This window comes from Ranitomeya imitator, chromosome 3 (genome assembly GCF_032444005.1).
Source record: "Ranitomeya imitator isolate aRanImi1 chromosome 3, aRanImi1.pri, whole genome shotgun sequence".
Taxonomy (NCBI): Eukaryota; Metazoa; Chordata; class Amphibia; order Anura; family Dendrobatidae; genus Ranitomeya; species Ranitomeya imitator.
Window position 1 is genome coordinate 776,393,378 of NC_091284.1, and position 16,758 is coordinate 776,410,135.

Sequence of the window (16,758 nt, forward strand, 5' to 3'; positions counted from 1 at the left end):
CCAGAAGACTCGCTACACTCATCAGGAGGGCGTTAAACTAGAAGAAGAGGGGACGGGAAGAAAAACATTAGACTCGAACAAAGACGACCCAGGAAAACATACTCAGAAGGGAGGTAAGAACATTTCTAAAACAATCCACAGTGAGGAGATTGGAACAAAACAAAATCCTCTAAACTGCATGCTCGCAAACGCCAGAAGCCTGACAAACAAGATGGAAGAACTAGAAGCAGAAATATCTACAGGTAACTTTGACATAGTGGGAATAACCGAGACATGGTTAGATGAAAGCTATGACTGGGCAGTTAACTTACAGGGTTACAGTCTGTTTAGAAAGGATCGTAAAAATCGGAGAGGAGGAGGGGTTTGTCTCTATGTAAAGTCTTGTCTAAAGTCCACTTTAAGGGAGGATATTAGCGAAGGGAATGAGGATGTCGAGTCCATATGGGTTGAAATTCATGGAGGGAAAAATGGTAACAAAATTCTCATTGGGGTCTGTTACAAACCCCCAAATATAACAGAAAGCATGGAAAGTCTACTTCTAAAGCAGATAGATGAAGCTGCAACCCATAATGAGGTCCTGGTTATGGGGGACTTTAACTACCCGGATATTAACTGGGAAACAGAAACCTGTGAAACCCATAAAGGCAACAGGTTTCTGCTAATAACCAAGAAAAATTATCTTTCACAATTGGTGCAGAATCCAACCAGAGGAGCAGCACTTTTAGACCTAATACTATCTAATAGACCTGACAGAATAACAAATCTGCAGGTGGTTGGGCATTTAGGAAATAGCGACCACAATATTGTGCAGTTTCACCTGTCTTTCACTAGGGGGACTTGTCAGGGAGTCACAAAAACATTGAACTTTAGGAAGGCAAAGTTTGAACAGCTTAGAGATGCCCTTAATCTGGTAGACTGGGACAATATCCTCAGAAATGAGAATACAGATAATAAATGGGAAATGTTTAAGAACATCCTAAATAGGCAGTGTAAGCGGTTTATACCTTGTGGGAATAAAAGGACTAGAAATAGGAAAAACCCAATGTGGCTAAACAAAGAAGTAAGACAGGCAATTAACAGTAAAAAGAAAGCATTTGCACTACTAAAGCAGGATGGCACCATTGAAGCTCTAAAAAACTATAGGGAGAAAAATACTTTATCTAAAAAACTAATTAAAGCTGCCAAAAAGGAAACAGAGAAGCACATTGCTAAGGAGAGTAAAACTAATCCCAAACTGTTCTTCAACTATATCAATAGTAAAAGAATAAAAACTGAAAATGTAGGCCCCTTAAAAAATAGTGAGGAAAGAATGGTTGTAGATGACGAGGAAAAAGCTAACATATTAAACACCTTCTTCTCCACGGTATTCACGGTGGAAAATGAAATGCTAGGTGAAATCCCAAGAAACAATGAAAACCCTATACTAAGGGTCACCAATCTAACCCAAGAAGAGGTGCGAAACCGGCTAAATAAGATTAAAATAGATAAATCTCCGGGTCCGGATGGCATACACCCACGAGTACTAAGAGAACTAAGTAATGTAATAGATAAACCATTATTTCTTATTTTTAGTGACTCTATAGCGACAGGGTCTGTTCCGCAGGACTGGCGCATAGCAAATGTGGTGCCAATATTCAAAAAGGGCTCTAAAAGTGAACCTGGAAATTATAGGCCAGTAAGTCTAACCTCTATTGTTGGTAAAATATTTGAAGGGTTTCTGAGGGATGTTATTCTGGATTATCTCAATGAGAATAACTGTTTAACTCCATATCAGCATGGGTTTATGAGAAATCGCTCCTGTCAAACCAATCTAATCAGTTTTTATGAAGAGGTAAGCTATAGACTGGACCACGGTGAGTCATTGGACGTGGTATATCTCGATTTTTCCAAAGCGTTTGATACCGTGCCGCACAAGAGGTTGGTACACAAAATGAGAATGCTTGGTCTGGGGGAAAATGTGTGTAAATGGGTTAGTAACTGGCTTAGTGATAGAAAGCAGAGGGTGGTTATAAATGGTATAGTCTCTAACTGGGTCGCTGTGACCAGTGGGGTACCGCAGGGGTCAGTATTGGGACCTGTTCTCTTCAACATATTCATTAATGATCTGGTAGAAGGTTTACACAGTAAAATATCGATATTTGCAGATGATACAAAACTATGTAAAGCAGTTAATACAAGAGAAGATAGTATTCTGCTACAGATGGATCTGGATAAGTTGGAAACTTGGGCTGAAAGGTGGCAGATGAGGTTTAACAATGATAAATGTAAGGTTATACACATGGGAAGAGGGAATCAATATCACCATTACACACTGAACGGGAAACCACTGGGTAAATCTGACAGGGAGAAGGACTTGGGGATCCTAGTTAATGATAAACTTACCTGGAGCAGCCAGTGCCAGGCAGCAGCTGCCAAGGCAAACAGGATCATGGGGTGCATTAAAAGAGGTCTGGATACACATGATGAGAGCATTATACTGCCTCTGTACAAATCCCTAGTTAGACCGCACATGGAGTACTGTGTCCAGTTTTGGGCACCGGTGCTCAGGAAGGATATAATGGAACTAGAGAGAGTACAAAGGAGGGCAACAAAATTAATAAAGGGGATGGGAGAACTACAATACCCAGATAGATTAGCGAAATTAGGATTATTTAGTCTAGAAAAAAGACGACTGAGGGGCGATCTAATAACCATGTATAAGTATATAAGGGGACAATACAAATATCTCGCTGAGGATCTGTTTATACCAAGGAAGGTGACGGGCACAAGGGGGCATTCTTTGCATCTGGAGAAGAGAAGGTTTTTCCACCAACATAGAAGAGGATTCTTTACTGTTAGGGCAGTGAGAATCTGGAATTGCTTGCCTGAGGAGGTGGTGATGGCGAACTCAGTCGAGGGGTTCAAGAGAGGCCTGGATGTCTTCCTGGAGCAGAACAATATTGTATCATACAATTATTAGGTTCTGTAGAAGGACGTAAATCTGGGTTTTTATTATGATGGAATATAGGCTGAACTGGATGGACAAATGTCTTTTTTCGGCCTTACTAACTATGTTACTATGTTACTATGTTACTTGTGCAATAGGAAGCTACCAGGTGCCACTCCAGGGTGATGTCTGGCTGTGGCTGCTGATCCCACTAAGGAACAGAGCGGGCACGGCTGGCACTCTGGCTGACAGGCGGGCACGGCTGGGACACAGGCAGGCAGATGGGTACAACAGAGACACTGACGGGCAGGCGGACACAGCTGGCTCTCTGGTAGGCAGGCGGGTACGGCTGGAACATAGGAAGAACCGGTAGGGACCGGTCTGCAGGCAGGTATGTGAAACAGGTTGGAACCTGTTCAGACAGAAGGACTAAGTAACAAGTAGAGAAAGACCGCAAGAGCGGATGCAGAGCGAAAGCACAAGAGCTAGAACCAAGAACAGAAACGCAGGAGGCTGAGTACGAGTAGAAGGTGGAACTAAGAGAAGAGAAGGAGAAGGCAGAGCCAAGGGTGGAGCTGCAAGAGGCGGAGCCAAGAGCGGAGACGCTAAAGGCGGAGCCAAGAGCGGAGACGCTAGAGGCGGAGCCAAGAGCGGAGACGCTAGAGGCGGAGCCAAGAGCGGAGACGCTAGAGGCGGAGCTTAGAGCGGAGACGCTGGAGGCGGAGGCAAGAGCGGAGATGCTGGAGGCGGAGCCAAGAGCGGAGACGCTGGAGGTGGAGCCAAGAACGGAGATGCTGGAGGCGGAGCCAAGAGCGGAGACGCTGGAGGCGGAGCCAAGAGCGGAGACGCTGGAGGCGGAGCCAAGAGCAGAGACGCTGGAGGCGGAACCAAAAGCGGAGACGCTGGAGGTAACGCCAAGAGCGGAGAAGCTGGAGGCGGAGCCAAGAGCAGAGACGAAGCCAAGTGCAGAAACACAGGAGGTGGAGCCAGATAGAACCGCAAAGAGCAGAGCCAGATAGAACCGCAAAGAGCGGAGCCACAGAGCAAAGCCAGAGAGTGCGAAGCAAGGTCTGAGTGCAGAGCCGCAAGAGTGCGGAGTGTAAGCAGACTGAGAACACAAGGAAAGACAAAGCAGGGAAGGAACCACAGACAAGGAGACCGTGAAAAGACAATGTACAGACAAGGCAATGGAACAAGACACAGGGACAAAGACACAGGGACCAGGATATTCTGCCTCCTGGAGGGCGGACTACAAGATCAAGGCAATAGCACAGAGAAAAGCCTCCAGAGAGGGAGTAACTCAGAGCAAGGCCAGGCAAACTCAGCAGCTAAACACTAACTGAGCTAACACATTGCACAGGCCCAGACCACAGGGTGGAGCTGCACTATATACAGGAGGCCTCTTGGTAATTGGTCAGGAACTGATTAGACAGATGCACCTGATTCCTATAAGAACCAGAGAGTTCAGGCGCCGGCCCCCTATTCACATAGCCATGAAGCATGCACAGATCAGAGACACAGAACATGGAGCTGGCATGAAACAGAAACCACATCATGGCCTGAAGCAGTGGGTAAGATTGTGTGAGAGATGTGAGGCCATGCCGTGATGCCAGCAGAGTTGTTACAGCCAGTCTAGCTAAATAGATAGGACAGGATGGAATACTGTGCGGTCAGTATAAAAAGCTACAAAAAAATCCACACAGAGTTTACAAAAATCTCCACACCTGACTAAAGGTGTGGAGGGTAAATCTGCTTCCCAGAGCTTCCAGCTTCACTGACTAAATCCATACTGACAAGCTGGACAAAACATAGAAAGCACAGAACGGATAAGTCCACAACCTGTGGACAGAAAAGAGCAAGCAAGGACTTAACTTTGCTGAACTGGTCAGGATAACAGGGAAATCCAAGAGAGATGTGAATCCAACCAGGAACCATTGACAAGTGGCACTGGCAGAAGGGAAGAGCCAGGCATAAATAGCCGAGCAGAAAGACAATCAGTGGATACAGCCGCAGACTGCTAAATCCAAGGAGCAGCCATACCACTTAAAACCACCGGAGGGAGCCCAAAGGCGGAACTCACAAAAGTGCCACTTACAACCACCGGAGGGAGCCCAAGAGCGGAATTCACAACAGTACCCCCCCCCCCTTGAGGAGGGGTCACCGAACCCTCACCAGAGCCCCCAGGCCGATCAGGACGAGCCAAGTGAAAAGCACGAACCAAATCGGCGGCATGGACATCGGAGGCAACAACCCAAGAATTATCCTCCTGGCCATAACCCTTCCACTTGACAAGATACTGAAGCCTCCGCCTCGAAAAACGAGAATCCAACATTTTCTCAACCTCATATTCCAACTCTCCCTCAACCAACACCGGGGCAGGAGGATCAACCGAGGGAACAACGGGCACCACATATCTCCGCAACAAAGATCTATGGAAAACATTATGAATGGCAAAAGAGGCTGGAAGAGCCAAACGAAAAGACACCGGATTGATAATTTCAGAAATCTTATAAGGACCAATAAACCGAGGCTTAAACTTAGGGGAAGAAACCTTCATAGGAACATGACGAGAAGACAACCAAACCAAATCCCCCACACGAAGCCGGGGACCAACACATCGACAGCGGTTAGCAAAACGTTGAGCCCTTTCCTGAGACAACGTCAAATTGTCCACCACATGAGTCCAAATCTGCTGCAGCCTGTCCACCACAGAATCCACATCAGGACAATCAGAAGGCTCAACCTGCCCCGAAGAAAAACGAGGATGAAAACCAAAATTACAAAAGAAAGGTGAAACCAAAGTAGCCGAACTAGCCCGCTTATTAAGGGCAAACTCGGCCAACGGCAAGAAATTCACCCAATCATCCTGATCAGCAGACACAAAGCATCTCAAATAGGTTTCCAAGGTCTGATTAGTTCGCTCAGTTTGGCCATTAGTCTGAGGATGAAACGCCGAAGAAAAAGACAAATCAATGCCCATCCTAGCACAAAAGGCCCGCCAAAACGTAGAGACAAACTGAGAACCTCTGTCAGACACAATATTCTCCGGAATGCCATGCAAGCGAACCACATGCTGAAAAAACAATGGAACCAAATCTGAGGAGGAAGGCAACTTAGGCAAAGGTACCAGATGGACCATTTTAGAGAACCGGTCACAAACAACCCAGATAACAGACATCTTCTGAGAAACAGGAAGTTCCGAAATAAAATCCATGGAAATATGCGTCCAGGGCCTCTCAGGAACCGGCAAAGGCAAAAGCAACCCACTAGCGTGGGAACAGCAAGGCTTGGCCCGGGCGCAAGTCACACAGGACTGCACAAAAGCACCCACATCGCGCGACAAGGAAGGCCACAAAAAGGACCTAGCAACCAAATCTCTGGTACCAAAAATCCCAGGATGACCGGCCAACACTGAACAATGAACCTCAGAAATTACCTTACTTGTCCATCTATCAGGAACAAACAGCTTCCCCACTGGACAGCGGTCAGGTCTATCAGCCTGAAATTCCCGAAGCACCCGCTGCAAATCAGGGGAGATGGCAGAAAGAATCACCCCTTCCTTAAGAATGCCAACCGGCAAGGGCTCCAGGAGAATCAGGCGAAAAACTCCTAGAGAGGGCATCAGCCTTAACATTCTTAGATCCCAGAAGATACGAGACCACAAAATCAACACGGGAGAAAAACAGGGACCATCGAGCCTGTCTAGGATTCAGCCGCTTGGCCAACTCGAGGTAAATCAGATTCTTATGATCAGTCAAGACCACAACGCGGTGCTTAGCTCCCTCAAGCCAATGTCGCCACTCCTCAAACGCCCACTTCATAGCCAACAACTCCCGATTGCCGACATCACAATTGCGTTCCGCAGGCGAAAACTTTCTGGAAAAAAAAGCACACGGTTTCATCAAAGAACCATCAGAATCTCTCTGAGACAAAATGGCCCCTGCCCCAATCTCAGAAGCGTCAACCTCAACCTGAAAAGGAAGAGAAACATCCAGCTGACGCAACACAGGGGCAGAAGTAAATCGGCGTTTAAGCTCCCGAAAGGCCTCAACAGCCGCAGAGGACCAATTCGTCACATCAGCGCCTTACTTCGTCAAATCAGTAGGGGGCTTAACCACACTGGAAAAGTTGGCAATGAAACGGCGATAGAAATTATCAAAGCCCAAAAATTTTTGAAGGCTCTTCACAGATGTGGGTTGAATCCAGTCATGAATAGCTTGGACCTTAACAGGATCCATTTCCATAGACGAGGGAGAAAAAATAAAACCCAAAAAAGAGACCTTCTGAACTCCGAATAGGCACTTAGACCCCTTCACAAATAAAGCATTATCACGAAGGATCTGGAATCAAAATCAAAATCAAAATATCATCCAAATATACAACCATGCATTTATCAGGATAATTGCGGAAAATATCATGCATGAAAGATTGGAACACAGATGGATCATTAGAGAGCCCGAATTGCATCACGAGGTATTCAAAATGGCCTTCGGGCGTATTAAATGCAGTTTTCCATTCGTCACCCTGTTTAATACGAACAAGATTATATGCCCCTCGGAGGTCAATCTTAGTAAACCAACTAGCCCCCTTAATCTGAGCAAACAAATCAGAAAGCAAAGGCAAGGGGTATTGGAATTTGACCGTGATCTTATTAAGAAGACGATAATCTATACAGGGTCTCAAGGAGCCATCCTTCTTAGCAACAAAAAAAGAAACCCGCTCCCAATGGTGACAAAGACGGCCGAATATGCCCCTTCTCCAAAGATTCCTTAACATAGCTCCGCATAGCGGCATGCTCTGGCACAGACAGATTGAAAAGTCAGCCCTTAGGGAACTTAAAACCTGGAATCAAGTTAATAGCACAATCACAGTCCCTATGTGGAGGAAGGGAACTGGACTTGGGCTCATCAAATACATCCTGGAAATCCGACAAAAACTCAGGGACCTCAGAAGTGGGGGAAGAGGAAATTGACATCAAAGGAACGTCACTATGTACCCCTTGACAACCCCAACTAGTCACAGACATAGTTTTCCAATCCAGCCCCGGATTATGTTCCTGTAACCATGGAAAACCCAGTACAACAACATCATGCAGGTTATGCAACACCAGAAAACGGCAATTTTCCCGATGTGCTGGAGCCATGTACATGGTCATCTGCGTCCAGTACTGCGGTTTATCCTTGGCCAATGGTGTAGCATCAATGCCCCTCAAAGGAATAGGGCTCTGCAAAGGCTGCAAGGAAAAACCACAGCGCCTGGCGAATTCTAAGTCCATTAAGTTCAGGGCAACGCCTGAATCCACAAACGCCATGACAGAAAAGGACGACAATGAGCAAATCAGGGTCACTGATAAAAGAAATTTAGGCTGTACAGTACTGATGGTAACAGACCTAGCGACCCTCCTAGTACGCTTAGGGCAATCAGAAATAACATGAGCAGAATCACCACAGTAAAAACACAGCCTATTCTGAAGTCTGAATTCTTGCCGTTCTGCTCTAGTCAAAATCCTATCACATTGCATAGGCTCAGGACTCTGCTCAGAGGACACTGCCATATGGTGCACAGCTTTACGCTCGCGCAGACGCCGATCAATCTGAATGGCTAGAGACATAGATTCACTCAAACCAGTAGGCGTAGGGAAGCCCACCATAACATCTTTAAGGGCTTCAGAAAGACCTTTTCTGAAAATAGCAGCCAGAGCATCCTCATTCCATTTAGTGAGCACAGACCATTTCCTACATTTCTGGCAGTATAATTCTGCCACTTCCTGACCTTGACACAGGGCCAACAGGGTTTTTTCTGCATGATCCACAGAATTAGGTTCGTCATACAATAATCCGAGCACTTGAAAAAATGCGTCTACATTCAGCAATGCCGGATCTCCTGATTCAAGGGAGAATGCCCAGTCCTGAGGGTCACCACGCAGCAAGGATATGATGATTTTAACTTGCTGAATGGGATCACCAGAAGAACGGGGTTTCAAAGCAAAAAACAATTTGCAGTTATTTTTAAAGTTCAAAAACTTGGATCTGTCCCCAAAAAACAAATCAGGAGTAGGAATTCTAGGCTCCAAAGCCGGAGTCTGGACAACATAATCTTGGATACTCTGTACTCTTGCAGCAAGTTGATCCACACGAGAAAACAAACCCTGAACATCCATGCCAGAGCATAAATCCTGAACCACCCAGAGATCAAGAGGAAAAAAAAGACAAAACAGAGCACAGAAAAAAAAATGCCTCAGAATTTTTTTTTTCCTTCTTTTGAGATGCATTTAATTCATTTTTGGCCACTTGTACTGTTATGAACTGGTGGTTTAGGAGCAACATGGGACGAGCTCTGAAGGAAGTGGTACCTGTACTGACCGCAGTCCCTAAGCTCAACACAACACTAGAAGTAGCCGTGGGATGCTCCTGACACTCCCTAGGCACCTCGTCACAGCCTGAGAACTAACTACCCCTAAAGATAGAAACAGGAAAACTATCTTGCCTCAGAGAAAATCCCCAAAGGATAGATAGCCCCCCACAAGTAATGACTGTGAGTGGAGAGGGAAAAGACATACACAGAATGAAACCAGGATGTAGCACAGGAGGCCAGTCTAGCTAGATAGATAGGACAGGATGGAATACTGTGTGGTCAGTATAAAAAACTACAAAAAAAATCTACACAGAGTTTACAAAAATCTTCACACCTGACTAAAGGTGTGGAGGGTAAATCTGCTTCCCAGAGCTTCCAGCTTCACTGAATAAATCCATACTAACAAGCTGGACAAAACATAGAAAACACAGAACGGATAAGTCCACAACCTGTGGACAGAAAAGAGCAAGCAAGGACTTAACTTTGTTGAACTGGTCAGGATAACAGGGAAATCCAAGAGAGATGTGAATCCAACCAGGAACCATTGACAAATGGCACTGGCAGAAGGGAAGAGCCAGGCATAAATAGCCGAGCAGAAAGACAATCAGTGGATACAGCTGCAGACTGCTAAATCCAAGGAGCAGCCATACCACTTAAAACCACCGGAGGGAGCCCAAGAGCGGAACTCACAAAAGTGCCACTTACAACCACCGTAGGGAGCCCAAGAGCGGAATTCACAACAGCTAAGCACCGTATTGTGGTCTTGACCGATCATAAGAATTTGATTTACCTCGAGTCTGCCAAACGGCTGAATCCTAGACAGGCTCGATGGTCCTTGTTTTTTTCCCGTTTTGATTTCGTGGTCTCGTACCTTCCGGGTTCTAAGAACATTAAGGCTGATGCCCTCTCTAGGAGTTTTTCGCCTGATTCTCCTGAGGTCTTAGAACCGGTCGGTATTCTGAAAGAAGGGGTGGTCCTTTCTGCCATTTCCCCTGATTTACGATGGGTTCTTCAGGAATTTCAGGCTGACAAACCTGACCGCTGTCCTGTGGGGAAACTGTTTGTTCCTGACAGATGGACTAATAGAGTGATTTCTGAGGTTCACTTTTCCGTGTTGACTGGTCATCCTGGCATTTTTGGTACCAGAGACTTGGTTGGTAGGTCCTTTTGATGGCCTTCTTTGTCGCGTGATTTGCGTTCTTTTGTGCAGTCCTGTGGGACTTGTGCACGGGCCAAGCCTTGTTGTTCCCGTGCTAGTGGGTTGCTTTTGCCATTGCCTGTCCCTGAGAGGCCCTGGACGCATATTTCTATGGATTTTATTTCCGATCTTCCGGTTTCCCAGAGGATGTCGGTTATCTGGGTTGTTTGTAACTGGTTCTCTAAGATGGTTCATTTGGTGCCTTTGCCTAAATTGCCTTCCTCTTCGGATTTGGTTCCGTTGTTTTTTCAGCATGTGGTCCGCTTGCATGATATTCCGGAGAATATTGTGTCCGACAGAGGTTCCCAGTTTGTTTCTAGGTTTTGGCGGGCCTTTTGTGCTAGGCTGGGCATTGATTTGTCTTTTTCTTCTGCGTTTCATCCTCAGACAAATGGTCAGACCGAGCGAACTAATCAGACTTTGGAGACTTATTTGAGATGCTTTGTGTCTGCTGATCAGGATGATTGGGTGGCTTTCTTGCCATTGGCCGAGTTTGCCCTTAATAATCGGGCTAGTTCAGCTACTTTGGTTTCGCCTTTCTTTTGTAATTTTGGTTTTCATCCTCGTTTTTCTTCTGGGCAGGTTGAGCCTTCTAACTGTCCTGGTGTGGATTCTGTGGTTGACAGGTTGCAGCAGATTTGGGCTAATGTTGTGGACAATTTGGTGTTGTCTCAGGAGGAGGCTCAACGTTTTGCTAACCGTCGTCGGTGTGTTGGTTCCCGGCTTCGGGTTGGGGATCTGGTCTGGTTGTCTTCCCATCATGTTCCTATGAAGGTTTCTTCTCCTAAGTTTAAGCCTCGGTTTATTGGTCCTTATAGGATTTCTGAGATTATTAATCCGGTGTCTTTTCGACTGGCGCTTCCGGCCTCTTTTGCTATCCATAATATCTTCCATAGATCTTTATTGTGGAAATATGTGGAGCCCGTTGTTCCCTCTGTTGATCCTCCGGCCCCTGTGTTGGTTGATGGAGAGTTGGAATATGTTGTTGAGAAGATTTTGGATTCCCGTTTTTAGAGGCGGAAGCTTCAGTACCTTGTCAAATGGAAGGGTTATGGCCAGGAGGATAATTCTTGGGTTTTTGCCTCTGATGTCTGTTATGACCTGGTGGTTAGGAGCACCCGGAATGACCTGATAGTTAAACCTCATACAGGACGAGCTCTGGGATGTGGGAGCTCTGCTGACCGCAAGCCCTAATCCTATCACACACACTAAAAATAGCCGTGGAGCGCTCCTGACCAGACCTAGGCGCCTCGTCACAGCCTAAGAACTATCTAGCCCTAGAGATAGAAAATAAAGCCTACCTTGTCTCAGAGAAATTCCCCAAAGGTAAAGGAAGCCCCCCACATATATTGACTGTGAGTAAAGATGAAAGTCACAAACGCAGAAATGAAACAGGTTTCAGCAAAGGGAGGCCAGACTTACTAAATAGACAGAGGATAGGAAAGGTAACTTTGCGATCAACACAAAAACCTACAAAAGACCACACAGAGTGTGCAAAAAAGACCTCCGCACCGACTCACGGTGCGGAGGGGCCACTCTGCATCCCAGAGCTTCCAGCTAGCTAGACAAAATCATGAAAACCAGCTGGACAAGAAAACAGTGAACAAATAATGACTATCAGGAACTTAGCTTCTGCAGGAGAAGGCAGGTCACCAGAGAGATCCAGGAGCGAACTGAACCAATGCAAAAACATTGACAGCTGGCATGGAGTAATGATCAGAGAGGAGTTAAATAGAGCAGCCAACCAAAGGATAAACCACGTCACCTGTGTAAGGAACCTCAGAAGCAGCAGCTTCACAGCCACCAGAGGGAGCCCATAGACAGAACTCGCCGAAGTACCATTCATGACCACAGGAGGGAGTTCGACAACAGAATTCACAACAGATGTCCATGCCGCTGATTTGGTTCGTGCCTTTCATCTGGCTCATCCTGATCGGCCTGGGGGCTCTGGTGAGGGTTCGGTGACCCCTCCTCAAGGGGGGGTACTGTTGTGAATTCTGCTTTTGGGCTCCCTCCGGTGGTTGTAGGTGGTAATGCAGTTGTCTCTGGGCTGCAGTCCTGGACAGGTGTATCTGCTGATTGCAATTCTGACTGGGGTATTTAGGTTTGCAGGACTCATTAGTAGTGTTGAGCATTCCGATACCGCAAGTATCGGGTATCGGCCGATACTTGCGGTATCGGAATTCCGATACCGAATTCCGATATTTTTGTGATATCGGGAATCGGTATCGGATCCATATTAAGGTGTAAAATAAAGAATTAAAATAAAAAATATTGATATACTTACCTCTCCGGAGGCCCCTGGACATCACCGCTGGTAACCGGCAGCCTTCTTTGTTAAAAATGAGCGCGTTTAGGGACTTCCATGACGTCACGGCTTCTGATTGGTCGCGTGCCGCTCATGTGACCACCACGCGACCAATCAGAAGCCGCGACGTCATTCTCAGGCCCTAAACTCCTCATTCTAGGAATTTAGGACCTGAGAATGACGTCGCGGCTTCTGATTGGTCGCGTGGTGGTCACATGAGCGGCACGCAACCAATCAGAAGCCGCGACGTCATTCTCAGGTCCTAAAGGCGCTTATTTTAAGCAAGGAAGGCTGCCGGTTACCAGCGGTGATGTCCAGGGGCCTCCGGAGAGGTGAGCATATCAATATTTTTTATTTTAATTCTTTATTTTACACATTAATATGGATCCCAGGGCCTGAAGGAGAGTTTCCTCTCCTTCAGACCCTGGGAATCATCAGGATACCTTCCGATACTTGGTGTCCCATTGACTTGTATTGGTATCGGATATCGGTATCAGCGATATCCGATACTTTTCGGGTATCGGCCGATACTATCCGATACCGATACTTTCATGTATCGGACGGTATCGCTCAACACTACTCATTAGTCCTTGCCAGTTGTCAATGTTTCTTGGGAAGTGTTGGATCTCTGTCTGGCTTCTCCTGCTTAGCTGCCAATTCAGCAAAGATAAGTGTCTGTTTCTTTTTCTATGGCACACAAGCTGTGTGCTTGTTTTTTGATTGTATTCCTGCTCTGAGTTTAGGAGTCTCTGTAGTTGCAGATATACGTTCCACGTCTTTAGTTAGATGGAGGAATTTTTTGTACAATCTGCTGTGGATATTTTTGGAAGGGTTTTAATACTGACCGCACAGAACTCTGTCCTATCCTTTCCTATTTTAGCTGGAGTGGCCTCTTGTGCTAAATCCTGTTTTCTGCCTGTGTTTGTCTTTCCTCTCCTACTCACAGCCAATATTTGTGGGGGGCTGCCTATCCTTTGGGGTTCTGCTCTGAGGCAAGGTAGTATTCCTATTTCCATCTATAGGGGTATTTAGTCCTCCGGCTGTGACGAGGTGTCTAGGGTTTGTTAGGTACACCCCATGGCTACTTCTAGTTGCGGTGTTAAGATCAGGATTTGCGGTCAGTATAGTTACCACCTACTCCAGTGAAAGTTTTCATGCTGCTCCAAGGTCACCGGATCATAACAGAGCTCCTTCCCTTCTGAGCTCTGCCATGCACCTAAACGGTGGTTCCCCCCACATATGGGGTATCAGCGTACTCAGGACAAATTGGACAACAACTTTTGGGGTCCAATTTCTCCTGTTACCATTGGGGAAATACAAAACTGGGGGCTAAAAAATAATTTTTGTGGAAAAAAAAGAATTTTTATTTTCACGGCTCTGCATTATAAACTGTAGTGAAACACTTGGGGGTTCAAAGTTCTCACAACACATCTAGATAAGTTCCTTAGGGGGTCTTTTTTCCAAAATGGTGTCACTTGTGGGGGGTTTCAATGTTAAGGCACATCAGAGGCTCTCCAAACGCGACATGGTGTCCTATCTCAATTCCGCGCTCCTTCCCTTCCGAGCTCTGCCATGCGCCCAAACAGTGGTTTACCCCCATATATGAGGTATCAGCATACTCAGGACAAATTTTACAACAACTTTTGGGTCCAATTTTTTCTGTTACCCTTGGAAAAATAAAAAGTTTGGGTCGAAAAGATCATTTTTGTGAAAAAATATGATTTTTTATTTTTACGGCTCTGCATTATAAACTTCTGTGAAGCACTCGGAGAGTCAAAGTGCTCACCACACATCTAGATAAATTCCTTAGGGGGTCTACTTTCCAAAATGGTGTCACTTGTGGGGGGTTTCAATGTTTAGGCACATCAGGGGCTCTCCAAACGCGACATGGCGTCCTATCCCAATTCCAGTCAAGTTTGCATTGAAAAGTCAAACGGCACTCCTTCCCTTCCGAGTTCTGCCATGCGCCAAAACAGTGGTTTACCCCCACATATAGGGTACCAGCGTACTCAGGCCAAATTGTACAACAACTTTTGGGGTCCAATTTCTCCTGTTACCCTTGGTAAAGTAAAACAAGTTGGAGCTGAAATACATTTTTTTGTAAACAAAAGTTAAATGCTCATTTTTTTTTAAACATTCCAAAAATTGCTGTGAAACACCTGAAGAGTTAATAAACTTCTTGAATGCAATTTTGAGCACCTTGAGATATGCAATTTTTAAAATGGTGTCACACTTGGCTATTTTCTATCATATAGACCCTTCAAAGTGACTTCAAATGTGATGTGGTCCCTAAAAAAATGGTGTTGTAAAAATGAGAAATTAACTTTGAACCCTTATAAGTCCCTTACAAAAAAAAATTTTGGTTCCAAAATTGTGCTGATGTAAAGTAGACATGTGGGAAATGTTACTTATTAAGTATTTTATGTGAAATATCTGTGTGATTTAAAGGCATGAAAATTCAAAGTTGGAAAATGTCAAAATTTTCGCCAAAATTCAGTTTTTTTCACAAATAAACGCAGGTAATGTCGAAATTTTTTTACCACTATCATGAAGTACAATATGTTATGAGAAAACAATTTCAGAATCATCAGGATCCGTTGAAGTGTTCCAGAGTTATAACCTCATAAAGGGACAGTGGTCAGAATTGTAAAAATTGGCCCTGTCATTAACATGCAAGCCACCCTTGGGGGTAAAGGGGTTAATATTGTGATTTCTTTTGTAAGAAATAACTGGTTTTGAAGCATCCACAACAAGAAGTCGGGATCATTTGCTCTGAAGAGTGGTGACTTCAGTAACATTACCACGCTTCAGACATTTAAGGTCTCTCACTGCCCTCTGCATGATCCGGCGACTCTGAATGGCGGTAATGTTACTGATGTCACCACTCTTCAAAGTTGCCGTGTATTGCGCTACACAGCAGCACCCGAAAGTGGCTGAGGTCAAAGGCTATGGAGCGTCAGAACGAGGCTCCATAGACTTCGTTCATCAGAATCCCTGGACTACAGCAGACCTGCGTGGGATTTTTTTCATATTTTTAATAAAGTGGTAAACTAGGGAAAGTGCAAGAAAGTGATTATTTAATTAAAGTATTTTTTTGCGTGTTTTTTTCTTACTGCGTTAGTAATGGGGGTGTCTGATAACCATACCTCTCCATTACTAACACCATGTGATGCTCCATTTCTGCTATGGCTGGGGGCTGGTATTTTTAGGCTGGGAAGGGTCCAATAACCATGGACCTTCCCAGTTTCCTAATATCAGCTCTCAGCTGTCTGCTTTACCTTTGCTTGTTTTAAAACATAGGGAGGACCCACGTCATTTTTTTCATTTAATTATTTATTGGGTTTAATAGAAAGCACCCCAAGCAATCTAACTATCTATTATCAATCTATCTAGTATCTATCTATTACATATTTAACACTTTAAAATCATTATTTCCTTCAATGCATTATAGTCCGGTACATGTCATACTGTCACGCATGTGGATCGTGGACCCACTGGGCCACAGTCAGGGCTTAACCTTGGAGGGATGTGAGTAAGCGACCACCTTGTTTTCTCTAGAGCGCCTGATGTTGGAGTTAGGCTTGAGCTGCAGGTGACTGCCAGGTACCACTCCAAGGTCAGTCTGTGGTACTGTGGCATGTGACCCCCAAAGGTCAGGATCCCCAACATTGAGTCAAAAGCAGGAGCCGATATAAACGTAGGTTCAAACTGTGCTGATCCTGGAACACTTGACAGGACGAACACTGTTACTGGTTCAAGTACCACGGGAGCTGCTTTGGGTTCAGGTACCACCAGAGCGGTTCCAGGTTCAGGTGCTATTGGAGCGGCCTCAGGTTCAGGTAACATGAATAAGAAGAACAGGTTCGAGGTCAGACGAGGTGGGTTCAGCAATAGGTTCAAGTTTTAACAGAATAGGTGCAGGAACAGTTTCAGGAACGCTAGCAGTGACAAGCTCAAACTAACAGTAAAGCA